The following is a 6,000-nucleotide window of genomic DNA, read 5'->3' as shown; positions in this document are numbered from 1 at the left end:
TACGGAAGAGGGCCGTGCTCTTTTCCCACTCCTCTAATCACATTCAAAATTAAATCAAGGATGCAGAAATTATACTCCTTCGTTTGCAAATTCCAGAGAACGCACATCGAAGTCCGATGTCGATGTCGCTGACTTTGTCTTTCCCGAGGGCGTTCTTACCAATCCACCGAGCTTCTGGCCGGTTGATTGGTTCTCGTGGTCGTCTGGCTTAACGAATAAGATATCGTATTGTATTCACCCTCTATGACCGTATCTTTCATCAAAACAGAACTGCAGTATCTTGGGATTCCTGTTTGGTCATATCTAGGTTGGTTCTGGGGTGATTCCTAATAGCTCACCAACAACCGTCTCATAACTTCCCTCCGCTCCTCGCTATCCTAATGAAAATCCTATTTCCCTCCACTTCTCGTTTCTTATAAAACTGTTCTACCAAATCATAGTGATAGAAATCCTCTCGAATACCACAGTCCGTTCAATTTCTCTTAAACATCTCCGCGTCATAAAATGGCGCAAAACTGTCGGGTGCAAACGCGTTTTCCGGCAGAATTCTACGTCGTAGCGCCATTGAAGTTTGAACTGATTTGGGGTTTGTAGATGGTGGTGGATTCGAGTTTGATGAAAACTAACCAAACCAACAGTGGTGGTTATGGTAGGTTCGGCGGCAGGTTCGAAAACTCGAATTGGTGGGTGGTTTCTTGGTGGAAACGGTTGGAGATTGTGTTGGTGTTTGACAATGGGGGTTGGGTGGTCTTTCTATTTGAATGTATTCTATTTTTATTTATTTTTTTATTTTTTTTTTATTTGGGTTGCTAGGGTTTGACTTTAAATTTGTGTCAAGCGGCTGGAGAAGATGAAGGTCGCGATTTGTTTTTGGAAAGGGGGGCGCGGGCGCGCTGTAGGTGAGCACGAGTCGGCCCAAGCCCAATTCGTATTTTTCGACTTTTGTCGCATTTTTAGCATAATTTCAAACTAGATTTCCGCCGTTATCGGTCCGATTCTTTTCGAATGAGATATGGAAATGATCGGGAGAGAATTTCCAATCCAATGATCCATACAACACTCGATTCCGACCATGGGTGACGTATGAGAGGGTGGAAGGACGCCTCGAAGCGCGTGTGTGACGAAGTTATGCTTAACGAATGAACACTAAATTAGATGACGCCAAACCCAATGAACTATACTAATGGACCTAAGCAACGCAAAAGGAAGGTTCGAGCAATCGGATGCAAGGATCGATCGCCCACCCCAAACAAATTTTTAAACACAAAATTTGTTTACAACGGGTCGCGTTTAAAGTCGATTCCCACGACTTGTTGGATTGCTATGTCTATGATTTTTAAGAATTTTAATTTTAATTTTATTTGTTAAGAAACACGAAAAACAATAAATACACAATTCACTCCATAGAGGAACATGACTCAAAGATCGAGAAAACATGCGAAAGTGGAAAAACGGAATTGTGTGAACTGTGGACTTAGGATCCGGTACTTACAGTACCACACACTCCATAGGGAGGGCCCGGTTACCTGAATGGTGTACTTATCAGTATATGGAAATGAAAGTAAGTACACCAATGACAAGGTCAGTCCTCATAGACAGGGTCCTGTAAAAGGACTTCCTCCACATCAGGGGACAAAAGTTCGTGAAAATGTTTTAACCGTTGACCATTAACTTGAAAGGTATCGTTGTCCTTGGGATTTACCAAGGTAATTGCCCGTAAGGGGTGACTTCAAGAACCAAAAAGGACCGCACCAACGGGTTTTAGTTTCCCAGGAAAATATGTAGACGGGAGTTGTAAAGCAAAACCTTTTGTCCGACCACAAACTCTTTATAAGATATGCTTATCATGAACACGCGTTTTCATGTTGGCTTTATAATCCTTCATGAGATCGTAAGAATCGCCACGGATTTCTTCAAGCTCATTTAATTGTAACTGCGTTTGATGCCCGCCTCATCAATATTGAAGTTAAGGCTTTTATAGCCCACGAGCACGGTGCTCTAATTCAATCGGGCAAATGACATGGTTTCCTAATACAAGTCTAAAGGGAGACATACCTATAGGAGTTTTGAAAGCAGTTCTATATGCCCATAAGGCATCCGATAGACGCTTCGACCAGTCTTTCCTATCAGGGTTTACTGTTGTTTCTAAAATCTTTTTGATTTCCCTATTAGAAACTTCTACTTGTCCGCTAGTTTGTGGATGATAAGGAGTTGCTATTTTGTGTGTAACTCCGTACTTTTTAACTAGGGATGCAACAACTCGTTGTAAAATGTGTTCCACCATCACTAATGATGGCTTTAGGAATGCCAAACCGACGTAAAATGTATTCTTTAATAAAAAATACAACGGTCTTATGGTCATTGCTACGGCAAGCTAGGGCCTCTATCCATTTAGACACATAGTCCACGGCAACTAGAATATAAATATAACCGTGGGAAACAGGGAAAGGGCCCATGAAATCAATACCCCAAACATCAAAAATTTCTACTATTAAGATTGGATTTAATGGCATCATATTACTGCGGATTAAGCCCAAGTTGTTGGCAACGAATACACGCCTTGCAATGCACTTGGGCATCCTTAAAAAGGGTAGGCCAATAAAATCCACATTGAAGAACCTTAGCAGCTGTTTTCATTCCACTAAAGTGGCCACCACACTCTTTGTCATGGCGTAACGATAGAACTTCATTATATTCCCACCGGGAATGCAAATCATTTAATAATCTGATCCGCACAATACTTAAAAGGTAGGGCTCATCCCAATAGTATAACTTGACTCGCCAAAAACTTCTTACGCTCATTTCTTGACCAATTATAAGGCATAACATCCGCCGCTAAATAATTTATTTATGTCCGTGATACCATGGTGATGAAAAAAATAGCATACAGATGCTCATCAGAAAAGAGTCGTATGGACTCGTAATCACTACTATCGCCATTTGTAAGTCTAGATAAGTGGTCGGCAACCACGTTTTGACCCCTCTTTTGTCCTTTTATTTCTAATGTGAACTCTTGCGGAGAAGAATCCATCGGATTAATCTCGCTTAGCATCCTTCTTTGCAAGAAGGTACCTATGGTCGCGATGGTCCGCGGTAAACTAAAGTTTTAGAACCAACCAAATAAGGATCTAAACTTATCTAAAGCATAAATGACTAAGAATTCTTTTTTCAGTAGTTGTGTAATTCCGTTGGCGCCGTTTAATGTTTTACTAGCATAATAAATAACAAAGTGGACTTATTATCTATTTTACGTCCCAAGACAAAGACTAACCGTGATAGTCACTAGCATCACACATGAGTTCGAAAGGTTTTGACCAATCAGGAGGCTGTATAATAGGTGCAGTGGTTAGGGCGGCTTTTAAGGTGTCAAAAGCCTGTTTACAGTTAAAATTAAAATCAAAGATTGCATCCTTCAAAAGCAAGTTAGTTAAAGGCCTAGCTATTTTCGAAAAATCTTTAATGAACCTTTATAAAACCCCAAGATGGCCTAGAAAGGTTCTAATCTCACCTGACAAACCGTGGTTTTAGGTAGGGTCGCTATCTTATCTAGTTTGGCTTTATCTACTTCGATGCCATCACTAGATACAATATGACCTAATACTATGCCCTTTTTGACCATGAAATGACACTTTTCCCAATTTAAAACGAGGCTCTTTTCTTCACACCGTGTCAAAACCTTAGACAGGTTAGACAAACAAATTGCGGAAGGAGTCTCCATAGATAGAAAAATCATCCATGAAAACTTCCATAAAGCTTCTACCATGTCACTAAATATATGAAGCATACATTTGGAAGGTACCGGAGCATTACAAAGGCCAAAAGGCATTCGCTTATAGGCATATGTTCCGGGGGACATGTGAATGTTGTCTTTTCTTGGTCATCAATATCAATAATAATCTGAAAATAGCCGAGTAGCCATCCAGAAACAATAAAAGGCATGACCAGCTAGACGTTCTAGCATCCGATCTATAAATGGTAAGGGAAAGTGATCCTTTCGTGTCATAGCATTTAAACGCCCTCAGAATCAATACGATTCTCCATTTCATAGGACCTCGAGTGACAACATAGTCACCCTTCCCGTTACGTACCATGGTAATTCCCGATTTCTTAGGAACTACATGAATGGGACTTACCCATTCGCTATCGGAGATTGGGTATATAATACCCGCATCCAGTAATCGCAAAACTTCTTCCCTAACCACCTCTTTCATGGCAGGGTTCAAGCGACGCTGAGGTTCGCGAGAAGTCTTCGCGTTATCCTCCAAATGTATACGATGAGTGCAGACATTAGGGTCAATGCCCTTAATGTCGGCTAAGGACCAACCAATCGCAGACCGATGTTCCCTAATCACCCTTATTAACGATGTCTCTTCATCTTTAGTTAACAGAGAAGATATAATTATCGGGTGACTACCATCCGGATCAAGTTGAATATATTTTAACTCCGGGGGAAGAGGTTTAAGCACTGGTGTGGACAGACTGTCCGTTGATGTTTCATAAGTGTCCTTATCTTGCGTAATGAATACTTGCTTAGGTAGCAAGTCTTCATACTCAGTATATGGAGCAAACCGGGCGGTCTACAATTGGTGTGGATTCCGGGATGGTGTTGACCTCCTCTAAGTAGGAGTCATTCACAAAATCAGAAGTTCCAAAAGAAAGGAATTTGTACATATTGTTTTCGTGAAACGTGTTGTTAAAATAATCTTGAGCTAAACTCTCGATCATGCTAACCTCCCCATCTATAGATCTAATCTGGGTAATCTGTTTCATCATTTTAAAACATTTTACCTCGACGAAAAGATGGCCAAAAGATAAGGACATCTTTCCATCGCGACAATTTATAAGCGCATTGGGGTTGCCAAGAAGGGCGCCCTAAGATGATCCAGACGAGTCATTAGCGACTTACGTATCGAGGATAACAAAATCAGCCAGGATAGTAGAAATCCTCGAACCTTAACAAGCACGTTTTCCACTACACCTTTAGGATACTTAATTGACTCGTCCGCTAATTGCAACGTTATTTTTGTAGGTTGCATTTCCTCGTGAGACCTATTTGTTTATACAAGTAATACGGAGTAAGTTAACACTCGCCCCGTGTCTAATAAAGCGGTCGCCGCGGTGGGAATCTCCTAAGGTGCATTTTACAAAGAGGGATCGACGTGGTCCTTGTACTTAACAATTCCATTATTTTCGGATAAAGTTGGGAACCGCTCGGTTAAAAGCGCCTTTGGGTATGTTCGCCTTACGCCTAGTAGTGCACAACTCTTTAAGAAACTTAGCGTGGTTAGGAAGCTTTTTAATAGCTTCGAGAAAATGGAGGTTTATCGTTAGATTCTTGAAAACGTTCCTAATTTCCTCAAAGTTTGTATCCCTAGTTAGCATGGCTAATTTTTTGAGGAACGGTGGTTTCGGGCTTCTATATTTCGCGATATGGCTCTACTTGCCGCGGTAACCTTGGCTTTCTGTTTCTTTGGTTGTGATTTAACCGGTACCTCTACCGTGGTAGGCTCCTCGTTTCTATTGGCGGTATCTAGTTCGATATCCGGTGTAGGGAGTAATCGATGGGGTAACTATAGCGAAGTTACTTTTTTGTTATCAACCACTCTTCCGTAAGCGGAGAGTGGTGATGGCATTTAGGTCACCTACGCATTGTAGTTTCGCACTAGAATTACCGTTTACCCTCAAAGGTGTTGGTTTGTTTTAGGGTTTGGTATCGCTTTGACTTGGAAACACGCCTTTTGGTTCTTTCTCTTGGGCTAACCGTTGTATGCCCCGATTTATGGATTGTAAAATCTGTTGGTTTGATTGAGTCATTGTCCGGAAAAGTTGTTGGGTAACTTGTATAAAGGCGCCGATACGATCCGGTTGTGTAGGTGTAGTAGTCACGGGTGGTGCGACCGAACTATCTCGTTGATTATTTATGGGTGGGTTGTGATAGTTAGTATTATAAACCGAACGATACCTCTATTGGTATTATAATTATTATAATTATTTCGACCT

The sequence above is a fragment of the Coptis chinensis genome, chromosome 1 (assembly GCF_015680905.1).
Source record: "Coptis chinensis isolate HL-2020 chromosome 1, ASM1568090v1, whole genome shotgun sequence".
Taxonomy (NCBI): domain Eukaryota; kingdom Viridiplantae; phylum Streptophyta; class Magnoliopsida; order Ranunculales; family Ranunculaceae; genus Coptis; species Coptis chinensis.
This window is presented reverse-complemented; position numbering follows the sequence as displayed.